Here is a 14,040-nt window from a genome sequence, read left to right as displayed (position 1 = left end):
TTTTTCCACATTTTTCTCTAGCAGTTCTTTTATGAAGAACAGATTTTCCATAGAGGAAATTAAAAAATACATAAAACTGAGAAACCGTGGTGTTGTTGAGAATGGCCTCATTTTCCATGTCACTTTGTAACTGGCAGTGCACACTGTATTCAAATGGCATTAATATAAAGTACGGAGTTTGTTTCAATTAGCTTCATTTTTCCCCAGGATGAGGAATTATCATAAATCCCTGAAATAACAGTTGACTCACAGAGATGCTTGTGTCATTGCTTTGGGAATTTTTTACGGCTCTTATTTTTTTTTTTTTTTGTAACTACACCTAGTTATGAAATGATTAAACTCTGATTTAATGCATTCGATATGGGACTCGTGCCTAAATTAGGAGCGGGGTGAGAAAGGCAATGGTATAACTCATTTCTCAAAGACAGACAAATTATTCTTTTGCTGTAAATTTGGGTAGAACGCTTTTCTCCATTTTAGAGCACTTTTCGACATGAAACCCAAGCATTTTCGTCAGCATTTGGTTCAGATTTTTTTCTCGAATACCATTCTTCGGAATGATTTGAAAATATTCTTTTTGTGCATCTATAAACATCTGAAAACTAGATATTTGGTAAAAGACAATTGATATGGACAGCTCAAAAAGCCAGGACTTTATGCAAAGAGGTATCTGGATTGCCGTCTAAATGAAAACCTCATGTCAAACAGATGCGGTAAATATGAATTCAGACAAATGCCCATTGATGGTTTTTCTGGGGGCGCATCTTAGATGGTGCTGCGTGTTACAGATCTTGTGAAGTGCGGCCTGTTTGGTATGCTGAAGTTCGTTTGTGACACTACACGTATAACCTTTATTGTTAGGGTCTTGGCTGAATTTTCTAACAGCAGATGAGGGGGAATTCATGGAAATAGCATGTGTTGCACCAGTTTCCTTTATTTTTCCCTCAGGACCGGCAGCTGTCAGGTCAGCCCCCCATTGCAGAGTTTGAAGTCATCAAGAGCATATATTTGCCTTGTTCTAAGGGCAGGCTTTCTGCCGACTTGGGAGATCACATAAATAGCTTCAGGCCGGTGTCATCTCAGAGTCATCAGTAAATGACCTCACTGATGGACTGAAACCACAAAATGCAACATATGGAGCCAGCTAAACTGGCTGCCCAGCCTTGGGGTCAGCTGAAGCTATAAACAGGAAGGGATGAATTCATTCACGTTCACACTTCCATTTCTTTTACATGGGATGAAACTAATTGCAGAGATTAATAGTTGCATAAAAATGCATCCATGTATCTTTTATAACCCCTTTACCTGAAGAGCTTTACAGTGAAATCCAGAGTCTTAGAGCGTGTTCCTTAAGTTCTTAATAATTACAGCTAGGCATCATTTTAGAGCAGAAACTTGGCTTTTTAAAACATGAACTGAACGTCCTTTCATTAGCAGAACTCAAATGGGTGAGATGAGAGGAAACAATTTTGATATCAACCTAACTTTCTTCTCTAGGTCATGGAACATGAACTTGCTGGGACCTGAAGGGAGGAAAATTGTAATTCTTCTTTTCAGGTAAATATCATCTACTTGTGGGGACTTAGAACATATTTATTTTGTGTCTTTTAATAACATTGCTCTCTCCTGTGTTTCTTCTCAATAATAATATCTAGCATTTTTGAGTACTTACATTTTAGATCATTCATCTAGATCATTGCATTTACTCCTCACACCAACCCTTTGAAATTATAACTGCTGACCTCATGGTGAGACCAAAGCTGAGTTAAATAATTGCTGGAAGTCCTGCAAATTAGGGGTAAATGACTGATGTGAATCCTGGCCATCTGACATTAGGCCTATGTTATTTACAACACTGAGGCATGAAATTGTGCAAGCCAGCAGATGTTACTATTTTTGCCTTCATACTATGAGTTCTGAGGGGGCTGTTAAACACCTTTATTCATTAAGCACATTTATTTACAAATATTTAATTACGAACATTGATTATAAACCTCCTATGTGTCAAATATTCTACTAGGTGCTGGGGATATAGCTGTGAACCATACAGGTTTAGTCTCTTTCTTTAAGGAACTTAAAACCAAGCAGGGACAGAGGGGCCATCTACTTTACAGGACAAGGTGTTCTGAGGATGGGTCCTCTAACCTGCCTGAGGAGTCAGGGCTAGTGCCACAGAAGAGGCAATTGAGTTGGACCTTCCAGGATGTTCAAAGTCTGACAAGAGTTCAGATTAGGGAAGATCATTGTAAATGAGAGATGGCTCATTTGGAAACTTTAAGAAGTTGGGTAGTGATGAAATGCAAGGATTCCAGAATCTATGTACATCTTTTCCCTAGTCTGGAATCTCCCTGTTCCATTTTCCCAACAACACACCTTACCTCTCACTGCCCACTTAATCAGTGGATTCTTTCAAAGCCTTTGTGTCTTCTCAGTTTAGTTGTTACTTCATCTGAGAAAACGTCCTTAAATTTCCCAATGCTAGTCAGATGTGCCTCCATTGCATTCAGTGCTCCCCATATAATGCTTCCATTATATTTTAGTTGCCTCTTTACCTTCTGTCTGTCTTTTAGACTATAGGCCTTTTGAGGCCAAGGACTGTGTTTTAAAAACTAGCACCTAGAATGTATTAAATATTGGCTGAATGAGCGTGTGAATATGGCAGAAAGATGAGAATGAGAGGTAAACAGAAACAGACCATGAAGGGAAGAATATGGTAAATAGGTGGCCTTACTGTGCACACCCAACCCAAAAGACATCCCCAACCCCCTCGCTTTTGCAACATCCACTTGAGAGTCTACAACAGCCAATATTCACTTTCCTAGCCTTCCTTGCAGCCAGGGGTAGCCATATGACACAGTTTTGGGCTACTGAGTCTTAAGCAAAGATCTGCTGGAGAGTTCTGGGAAAGTGTTTGCTTTCCTGAGAGAAGGGGATATTGCATTTAGTGTGGTCCTTTCCTCTTTTGAGTGGAGAAGTGATGGCTGAGGGAGCTACAACAGCTACTTTATAACCATGAAGAAAAGGCCAAGAGAATTACAGAAGCTAATGCTCTGAAGTCACTGAGGTTCAGGACCAGTGCCAGAAGCCACCCACCTCTGGACTTCTTGTGTGGGAAAAATAATCTTTTCGTTCATTTGTCTGTTACTTGCAGCCAAATGCATTCCTAATTGCAGTGTTATGTAATAATAATAACAGCTTTAATTATAGAATACTTACTTGGTGTAACTACAGTTCTAAATGCTTTACCTGTACTTATCTGTTAGTCCTTGAACGATTTTTGGCTACCCCATTTTACAGATAAGAAATAGATATATTAATTTGTTCAAAGTTCACATGGGTAACTAGAGGCAGAATCAAGATCCAAACCCAGATAATTCCATTTTAGGCTTGTGCCCTTGACCTCTACACATAATGTCAAGTCAAGGAGTTCAGACATCATTCTGAGGATAGGAGATGGTGTAGTACACAGAATATTGGGCCCTCAAAAATGTCCATGTCCTAATCCTGAAGAACATGTGAATCTAAGGAATATGGCAAAGGGAAATTAATGTTGTAGCTGGAAGTAAGTTTGATAGTCAGCAGACCTTAACATAGGGACATTATTCTGGATTATCCACATGGGCCAAATATAATCATAAGTGTTCTTAAAAGTGGAAGAGAAAGACAGAAGAGATTAGAGTGACGCAATGTGTGAAAGACTTAGAAGGACTTGATCTGCTGTGCTGGGTTTAAAGATCTAAAATCTGGAAAAGCAAAAAAAAAAAAAAAAAGAAAGAAAGAAAAGGATTTTCTCGTATTAGCTAGGATTCTCTAGAGAAACAGAATCAGCAAGAGATATCTGTAGATATAAAATTTATAAAAGTATCTCATGTAATTGCGGGAATGTAGAGTCCAAGGTCAATACGGCAGGTTGCAAGCTGGTAACTCTGATGAAGTCCGCAACGAACTCTCAGGAGATGCTGGCTGGACAGCCATGGGGATGGAACTGCCCAAATCTGTGAAGCTGGTGACTCCAATGAAGGGTCTGGACAAACTCCACAGGAGAGGCTTACTGGCTGAAGCAGGAAGAGCGACTGTCTCTTCTGAATCCTCCTTAAACACCTTCCTCTGATTAGATTAAGCATCACTCATTGCAGGAGACACTCCCCTTAGTTGATTACAAGGACAATCAGCTGTGCATACAGCTGTTGTAATCATGATTTAAGTTCACAAAATGTCCTCATAGCAACAGACAGGCCAGTGCTTGGCCAACCAGATGACCAGGCACCACCACATGGCCAAGTTGACACATGAACCTGACCATGACAAACCTCTGTAAAGGAACACAGTCCTGCTCACACCTTAATTTTAGCCCAGACTTCTAGCCAACAGAACTATAAGAAAATAACTTCATATTGTTTTATGCCACTAAGTTTGTGATAATTTGTAACAGCAGCAATAGAAAACTAATATAGGTGGTTTTGAAGGATTTTCCTCAGAGTATGGGCATGGTCAGATTTGTCATCTTAGTGAGATTCCTGTGTTGGCAGTGTTCAAGTGAGATTGTGGAGGGGTAAGCCCAAAGTCAGAAAACAATGCAAAGGGAAAAACAACAGAGGGTCAGGGCCCACAGCAAGGTGGTAGATGTGAATCAGTTTGTTAATCAAAACATTTGTTGACTAAATGTGGCAAAGCTGAAGAGAAAGAGCCACAGATGAGCCCACTTTAAAAAATTGGGTTAAAGAGAAGGTCCTTCTTTGAGCCAGGTCTCTGAGGAAGCAGGAGAGGAAGGGATGGGTGTTGGCCTATGGGATGGAAGGGATGTGTTGGTAGAGAGAGTATTACAGAGCTTCTGGTGGCAGAGGTGGTGATGGTAACAGGAAGGTGATGGTGGGAAGAGGACTCTGAGGTGCAGGAAGGAAATGCAGGCATCCTGGCTAGATGGCTTCTCTTTTTCTCTGTAGAAAAGGAGGGCAGTTCACAAAGAGAAAGTGAGTGAGCTGGTAGTTCAAAACAGCCCCTGTACAAAACAGAAGGAGGCTAGCCTACGTGACGATGACACTTACCCTGCTGTGGCACCACTTTCTGAGGTTGTGTTGCATACGTTTCCCCCACCAAATGCTCAGCAACCAAGAAATAGGAGTGGAGATGGACAGATTAAGGACTGGGGATTTGGACAGAGGGAGTGAGATGCTTTACTCTTTATTACAGTGGGGCAATAATTTTTATATGAAAAATAAGGAAATTTTTTTTATCATCTCATCTCATCTTGTCTGAGACTGATTTCATAAATTACCAAGATGCACATCCATCCTACAATCCTCTGCAATAGACTCCTAAGAAGTTCAATAATATTTCCTCCCATTTTCACAACTAGATATTTTTCCTTCAAATCAGGGTCACTGTCTTCTGTGAAAGGCAGGTATCTCAAGGGTCACAGGACAAGTCTTGTCCATTTTGATGGAGCGAATGTGCTCCTTTCCTGGGGAAAAATGTAACGGGGAAGGAATGGGGGGCAAGACCACTATGAGTGAAGTGGAGGAGGGGGAGGGCCTATTCTGGCCTTAGAAGAGAGAATTGCTGGAGGTCTGAGGTAAATGACTTCTCAGCCGCATCTGTCCATCTTCCAGGTTCCTAAAGGGTGTCGGGGTTGGGGGGGAGCATTGAGGCTGGGTCAGATCTTATTTCCCATGAGGCACCTGGACATTCTATGTTCTGTAAAGGTTTGTTTGTACTTTGAATTGAATCTGCCTGTAGTCTGAGAAAACACAGGAGAGAGAGAGCAGGCACGCATTCCCTCTGGGCTTGGAAGATGATGTTCCTGTTTCCTTCTGGCAACAGAGAGAAGGGATGGACAGACCAAGTGTCATCTATGTAAGATAAAGGAAGGGAGATGGGAAAGCTTACCATCCTATCCAAAAAAGTTTCTTGAGGGCTGGAAAACCTCTTTGGGAGGGATACCCTACAAAGAATGCACAGCTTGCTGGGTTTAGAGTTCTGTTTAATATCAAAGGAAACCTTTCTCATCTTTTAAAAAAATTTATAAAGAGAGTCTGTAGTCCCCAGTGTCTCAGATTTATGCTTTCCAAATGTGGACATCTATTTCTCCATGTGCTCAATATCTTTCTAATGGACTACAAATATTTGAAATGTGTAAACACCATGGGAGGTTGAGTGTTTTAAGTGTATAGGGATGGAGCTGGATAGGGAGAACTAGGCATTCATTCTGGAAAGGAGAAGGTGAGAAGAGATACCCCAGAAGTCAATGTCACTGCACCAAAGCACACTCTTAGAGCAGGCAGAATGGAAGCATTCTTGCATTTAACTCTGAAAGTCACCCAGACAAAAGCATATAGCATCTTTCTTTCTTGGAAGTGTACTACCTGCAGACTTTATCCTTTATCTGGGGGGAAAGGAGACTGTGCTGTCCTTCCTCCTGTACTGATGTACCTTTCAGGGGATGTGGGGTTGATCCTGTTTTGGATGTTCTCCCCAACGGATTCTGATGTTCTCTTCCCTGATGCCACTCTGATTCTCCTCCCATTGGCAGGGTTGAAGCCAAATCTGACATGATTAGAAAGAATTGCTCATTCTAGATAGAGCGATGTGTTTCCAGTCAAAATAATCTCTGGAGTCTGCTCTGTGGTTTTCCTTAATGGACTCTGTTGACCAGACACACATCCACGAGAGATTTTCTGCTTACCCAGGTATGGAATGGACATGGTGATATATTGCAGAATGTTTTATGAAAATTAAATGAGATACTAACATAGGTGAATCACTTGCATATGGAGAGCTCTCAATAAATGCCACTCCCCTCCTCCTCAGAGCATCATTTAATGATCAATCATTTCTTACTTTCCTTAAACATGTATTTATGTTTTCATGCATTAGTGCACATATTGGAGAATTTCAAAATTAATGCAGGCCCATGGGTTTCAGCTGTGGGTGTTTTGTTTATGTGTTTGTGGTCACCAATCCCTTTGGGTAAGTAGCAGGATGGCATAGTGGTAAGAATATAGTCCATTGGCAAGAGTGACTGGGTTTGAATCCAGTACTCACCTTTTCCTAAGTGTCATCTTGGGCAAGTCTTTTTCTGCTTCATTTTCCTTATCAAAAAATACAGAAGATGATAAGGCTGTTGTGAGGAGTCAATGAGTTCATATATATCAGGCATGTGATTCAGTGCTTGGCATTGAGAAAGGGCTAAAAAAGTGATTGCTTTTACTGTTTTTGGTCAAGACATGTAAGGCTTTTAGAAAGTGCTCAATGACTGTTAGCTATTTCTTTTTATTATTATATGTTCTATAAAATGTGATCAATGATCTCTGATCCATGAATATAAATTCCATTTTCTTGAGAATAATTTCAGGCTCCGAATGATTTCTAGGTCCATTATTAGAATTACTAGCAGCAGTGAAGGTAGCAACAAAAGTCAGTCTGAAGAAGGCAAAGTGATGGCCTGGCTGGGATTTTAAAGTCTTGTCCAAAGCGCCAGTAAACAATAGAGGATTGTCTGTTTCTTAAATACCAGAGACCACACTGGCAAGCTCTTGGTCAATAGACCCAACTGTGTGTCCCCATACATGTTCTGTTTGGCAATCCCAACCAATTCTTTTTTCAATTTTCAAAAAGAATTGATTGGCAATATTCAAAATTTAGGCTATGTTGCATACATCTCCAGATTTCCTGCCTCTCTTTAATTAAAGGATCTGCAGTCCTGGTCTTGGTCTTCTGTGTGGCAACCATCTGCTTCAATTGTGTAATACTTCTCCCTCTAATCATTCACTTTTCATTTTGCCACAGTCCCCCCCATTCCATATTACTTACTTGTTGCTCATTTCACTCATAAATTATTTACTTGACCCCTGTAGGCCTCTGAATTTACAACTCCTACTGTAAACTGGTATAAGATGAACGTTGCTAAGAGTCAGGGCAATTAGTAGCATAGTGTAAGAAGAGATACTCTTCATTTGGCATTGATCCATGGACTTGGTCTACAAATGGGCCATTTCACAAAAACTACAATTAGTGTCTCTGACTAGAGTCAATTTTCTGCATCCCAGTTGTGACACTGTGATGTCAGTCACTTTGATGTTACTCCTAGAAAATGTGGATGAAATATTGGAAACCCTCAAGAAGTGGAACCGAACAGAACGACCTAGATTAGCATGGCATCTCCAGAGTCGCAAAATATATCTTTAAACACAAAATAATCTCAGTAATTATGGGTTTGTAATATGATTGGGGAATCATTGCTCATTTAGCTTCTGGAAACAATAGTATTCTTGAGAAAAAAAAATCAAAGACATTTGGAATCCAACCTTAGGAATATCTTTAGAAGTTGGACATTTGAGAACTTGGATGACAAGTTAGAAGCAGAAGGCCGAATGAGTAATATGGCTGATTTTGGATGCATCCAAGAGGATATTAAATATAATATATTTTAAATCTGAAGGGTAATTGTTTGTACTTATACCAAACCATCACAGGTCCTGGCACCTCCTTTTGAGACAAGTCATGGAATAAAACAGTATTTCTGTTCTTCTAACTATGGTTGTTCTATAGTAGATGTGCTATAATTTAAATGAATCAGAGGCCCAGAGGCATAGAGCTAGCATGTCTCAAGTGTGCCTAGATAAGAGATGAGTTGTTCAGAAGTAGGCGATGTTCAATCAGTGTCTGAATGAAAATGCTTCTTCACTTGCCAACAAGGCGGAGGTTTCAGGAACTCCATGTTTCCTCAAGGCTTTGTGGACCAGTAAAAGAACATCATTGTCAAGGCATACAGCTCACAGTTGCATTATGCAATGCAAATTGCAAGACATGCATCTTTATCAGCAGAGCTGTATGTTAATGTAACTGTCACATTAAATATTTGCTGCTGTGGCTCAGTTAATGACTGTCATAAAAGTGTGGTAGTAGCTGGCATTTTAAGTGTTTGTGGTGCTTAGTGTAGAGCTTGTTATTGTAAATAGGCCACACATTTAGAACTAATTATATGCAAGCTATGATAGCAGGTTTATTTTTTACAACTATCTGAGCTATAATCAGCACTTGTAATCACAAAGCAAGGAAAAAATAGGCAGTGACAGCAACACCTTCATGTTGAAAGCAAATTCTTGTTCTGAAATGTTATGTGGTGTGTTTTTCAATAGAAAGTGAATATGATTAATCAAAAGCAAATATAATTATGAAATAGCCTGATCTGGCTTATATAATGTGCTTATACCACACACTTTTTTTTTGGTCTTGTTTTAATTTTAAACTAATGCCTTATCTAGGCCAGTAAATACCCAAGTGGTATCATTTTGAAGTAATGTCCTCTTTACTTCTTCTGTAATTCAAGGAAAGGAAAGTTACTTTTTGAGCCTTTTTTCCTTTTGGTGGAAGCAGAGTCACAAACTGGTTATAACATAAAGAAATCTGACAATCTTTAGTCCTTCCTAGCTCAGCAATGCCTCTTGTGCTGCAGTCTTGGGGATTTTTCAAAGCTATCTTCCATTTCTGAAATAAGAGTTGGAGATTTCTAGAAAGTGGTTATAGACCAGGAAGTTTTAATCTGGACTGAGTGGACTCCCTAAGATCCATAGATGGGGCTGGGCACAAGAGGAAAACATAAACTTCCACATTGCATGCAAAATTTTCTAAACAGAGGATCCATATCCTTCATGAGAATTTAAGGAGGATTCTTAAGTATCGTAAGTTTAGAACTTGGTTAGTCCAGAGGAAGGTATGAAGGAGTGGTCCTCCAGAAACCACCTGGATATCTGCAGTCTTGAAGGTGTCAAGACAAAAGGGCTTGGGAGAGTTGAGCAGAAATCTCTGAAGTAATTGATGCTATTTTTTAGAAAGTTCCAGAAATACCTGACTGCTGAGGTCCTTTTGACAACATTGGAATGAACTCCCTTTGCCTTCTGCTCTAGCACAGTGCTTGGGTCCAGCCAAGTGTGAGTAGGAGACAGTGATGATGGAAGCAGCAGTGAGAGCTGTAGCAGCATGCCACCATCTTCCTTTCTATCCAGTGATGATACCTGGGAAAGCACAGTTTTCCTAGCTCTGTAGAAAATCTCTTTCCAATCCAGTAGAGGTTGTACAGATGACTGTGCTTGGCCCCTCTGTGGCTCAGGAAGTGCTTGGGTCCAGCCAAGTGTGAGTAGGAGGAGACAGTGATGATGGAAGCAGCAGTGAGAACTGTAGCAGCATGCCACCATCTTTCTTTCTATCCAGTGAGGATGCCTGGGAAAGCACAGTTTTCATAGCTCTGTAGAAAATCTCTTTCCGATCCAGTAGAAGTTGTACAGATGACTGTGCTTGGCCCTTCTGTGGCTCAGGAAGGTAGGGACTGAGTCTGAATGTTGGAGCTTGGGACAAAGGGAAAAGAAGTTGGTACTGGAGTTAGGCGGGGGCTCTGAGACAAGGCTGCTGCCTGGGCCAACCAAGGGTGGTGGGACAGTCCAGGTAACCTGCAAAGGATTGAGCAGATGCTTCATATCTCTTATGCAACTTGAAATTTATGTACCTTTTCTTTCATATTTCATCTCTCTTTTCTCCTTACTGCTTCCTGTGGAAATGACAGAGCTAAATACATGCTCAGTACCTGTTAATTCCCTAATCCCTCTTCTCTGCTCTCCTTTTCCTTTTATTTCCTATAATTCTTTTCTCTTTCCTTCTTCCTTTCCCCTCCACTTCCTGCCTTTGCTCTTTCTTATTAGGACAGCCTTAATAAGAGGTTGTTATTAAGCCTCTCTCTTTTGGGTCTCCTTATCTTTTTTCACCAAATGCAATTCTTTCTTCTGATGCATTCTACACTCGCCCCCTGCCTCTCTCTCTTTGGCTTTTCATTCAGGAAAGAGAGCAGGTGGATTGAGTGACCTTGGGGGGTCTTTGCTCTTTTAAAATGACCTTAGAATTCTGAGCACAAAGAACCCTTATTTAGTTTAGCATAATTTCTAAAGTATCCCAGGGGTGATGAGAACAGAATGGTTTTACAAAATACCACTTGGAATCAACAAAACCCCACCTCCCCCTCCTCTCCTCTTGCAAAACAGACTCTAGTCACTCTCTGCACCCAGCCCAATCTTCAGCCAAAGCTCTGGCTCAGGGTGAGTCTGGGTAGCACATGGGTGCCCTGGAATGAGCACAAGGAACCCAGTGATGGACTTTATCACTTGGCTGCCTTTGTATGAGTCAAACAGTACATTTCTTTAGCATTCTTTATGAGTCTATGCTTTTTTACTTCCATTTCTCCAAGTTGTATCTTGGAGAGATTATGGGTAGCTATAGTTCTCCAGCTCAATCCAGTTTCCACTAGAATTTTAGCAAAATTTTAAGCCCATCTCCCCCACCTCTATTTCAGGCGTTGCTCCCGATTCTCTTCTGTCTTATACTTCTAGTCTGTTGAAACCCCTCTTACCCTACGAGGCCACCACCTCCTCCATGAAGATTTTTTAAATCCTCAAGTAAGAGGAATGCTTACCTGTGTTTATAGACCCTTACCTGTGTTTCAGATAAGTATTTATCACAACCTGCCTTGAATTATAGCCATCTGTGTACCCCAGGAGACAGAGAAACATGAGGGCAGAGACTAGGTCTTATTTATCTTGGCTGTGCCTAGGACCACACCTTAATAAATGGTCATTGAATTACCTTGCAGATGATCAGTGAGGACAACTATCAGTCATTTTCTGATTACTTTTTATGACTAATAAAGGTTCCCTTTGATAAGTTTAATCATGACCGCAACCATTTATTTATCAGTTTTACAAAGGCCATTATTGTTTTGTTTTGTTTTTCCATTAACTCTGAAAGGCGGTGGGTTATCTGCCTCTAACACATGAGGCTGAGTTGTTGTGATGGAACTGGCATTCTAATACCACCTTATTCTGAGATTTCTCACGGGAAGGGAAAGTCCAGGAAGCCTGTTCTGATGCTGTCCATTTTCCTGCAGCCATGTACACCCTCCTTCATTCCTCACTATCCTGCCTGTCATTAGGAGGAGACCGTAGATGGGCCGGCCGTGCATGTTGCTTGACCCTTTTCAGGGGTAGCAGCACCCAGCAGTACCTTTGTGGAAGGCTCCAGAGCAGGGCAATGCTGTCTCTAGCTGGGATAACATCGTGACCATTTACTTGGAAAAACCACAGCCCTTATTTGGGTACAGCTCCCACTCTCGGACTGCTTTGGACACAGAAGTCTGCTTTGATCTGTGTGCAGGCCTGGGAGGTGACAGCTCTCATTAATTCATGCATAACAATCGGAATTTCTTTTTCATTGGGAGTGAGGCATAATCATTTCAAAGCATTCATAATGCTGGAATTCTTAAAAATCCAATTTCATTTCATTTTCAAAAGTTCCGGTTAGGGTGATCTATGGATAGCACTGAGACAAAAATTAATGAAACAATGTTTTAAAATACCAAAAACTATTCCTTTTAGATGAGGGATTCTTGCCTCAGGAAAGACTTTAGAAATAAAAAGAAAAAATACTTATAATAGGCAGAGGGGTGTCAACAAATCCTTCATCAGTATCCAGTTTTTGTTAAATGAATGCACCAACCTACATATCCAGCCCATTCTTTGGAAGTGTTACATAAATTGAAGAAAAATACAGAGAATGAAGGAGACCATGGATATAAAATCGCTTTATAACTAATAACGTCCTTTATAAGTGTGCCATATTATTTTAGCTTGACTTCTGCAGTTCCCTTCCTCATGGTTAGAAACTACAGAGGCTCCCTGACTCCTGTCAGACTGTTCTAATGATCTTTAAGCCTGAGTCCTCAAGGCAGGGTGGTGATACTGACAGGGAAGTGCTTAATAATTTGTTTATGGTAAAATGCTATCCTAATTAGTAGATCTCATTAATTTTGGTAAGGCATTGCTCTATCTTCTTTCTCTCACCCCCTGCAATCAATTGCTCGGCAAATCCTACTGCCTTTGCCTCTGAGATTTCTCTCTAAACCTATTGGCTTTATCCCCACTGCCGGCACCTGAGTTTGTGACCTCTCACGCCACACCAAGGCCGTGGCAACTCCTGCTTCCCGTGATCCTTCTTCCACAGTAGCCAAAGGGATCTTTTAGAAACAGATCCTATTATGCCACCCTCTAGCCTCAAGCTCCTCAGTGGGCTCCTTGTCATGGTCTGTAAGACCCTACAAGGGCCAGCCATGCTTGTTCTCCACCTCTTCTCGTACCATCTCTATCTCCTACCCTGACCTTATTTTCCTGTCCCTCAAATGTTCAATGCTTCTTCCTGCCTCAGGTTGGCTGTGCTAGTCTTCCAGCCAGGAATGCCTTTTTCCCCAGACCTTTGCGTGGGCTGACCTTCTCACCTGTCAAGTTTCAGCTTCAGGGTTCCTTCCTCGCCATCTAATCTACAGTAGCCTGCTCGCTGCTGCCCGCCTACGTCCCTGTCCTTATTTTTTTCTGCACTTTCTTTCTGATATTATCTTATTTATGTAATTGTTTATTTGCTGTTCATCTCTTCCCATTAAAATATAAGTTCCATGATGGCAGGGACTGTGTCTATTATGATGTCTGCTCTCTTTCCAGGACCTAAAATAGGGCATGATACGTAAGAGAATCTCAATAAATATTTGCTGAATAAATAAGAGCTAAGTAAAGGCAGAACCTATTGGCTAAGAAAAAAGGAGAAAAAAAAAAGAAAGAAAAAATGTTCCAATAAGATGTTTTAATATATGTTGACAGTATGTTAAAACAACTAGTAAATTCAATTCAGTAGAGAGAAGGGATCAAAATGGCTATATTTTCACTACTCGGACTGGTTAATTCAATGACGACAGTAACTCATCATTGATAAAATAACACCAGGTACTATAGAATTCTATAGCTATCGATATCTTTTGGTTAAATTAGCCAGAACTGCTTATGATACTTGGAGTCCTCTATTCTCACTCAAATTTTACTAAAGGGAAAAACTGCAGAACATAGATCATCTATTTTCCAGAAAACAGTTGTTTCTGGGGAAATTCTTTATGCCCAACCTGAGAGGTTTGTGTATAATATTTTTTCATACCTCTTCTTCTTCCCAGTGTCACAT

The 14,040-nt window shown here is 40.7% G+C and overlaps 1 long non-coding RNA gene across 1 annotated transcript in view; it reads left to right on the top strand.

Annotated features, from left to right (window-relative positions):
- Positions 1-1,498: 1,498 nt before the first annotated feature.
- LOC143682435 (uncharacterized) overlaps positions 1,499-14,040 on the top strand; it is a 92,557-nt gene continuing 80,015 nt past the window's right edge. The window contains exon 1 of the long non-coding RNA XR_013175130.1: positions 1,499-1,557. This is a non-coding gene — a long non-coding RNA (uncharacterized LOC143682435). The remainder of the gene's footprint in view (positions 1,558-14,040) is intronic.

The sequence above is a fragment of the Tamandua tetradactyla genome, chromosome 5, assembly GCF_023851605.1.
Source record: "Tamandua tetradactyla isolate mTamTet1 chromosome 5, mTamTet1.pri, whole genome shotgun sequence".
In the NCBI taxonomy this organism is placed as follows: domain Eukaryota; kingdom Metazoa; phylum Chordata; class Mammalia; order Pilosa; family Myrmecophagidae; genus Tamandua; species Tamandua tetradactyla.
This window is presented reverse-complemented; position numbering and strand designations above follow the sequence as displayed.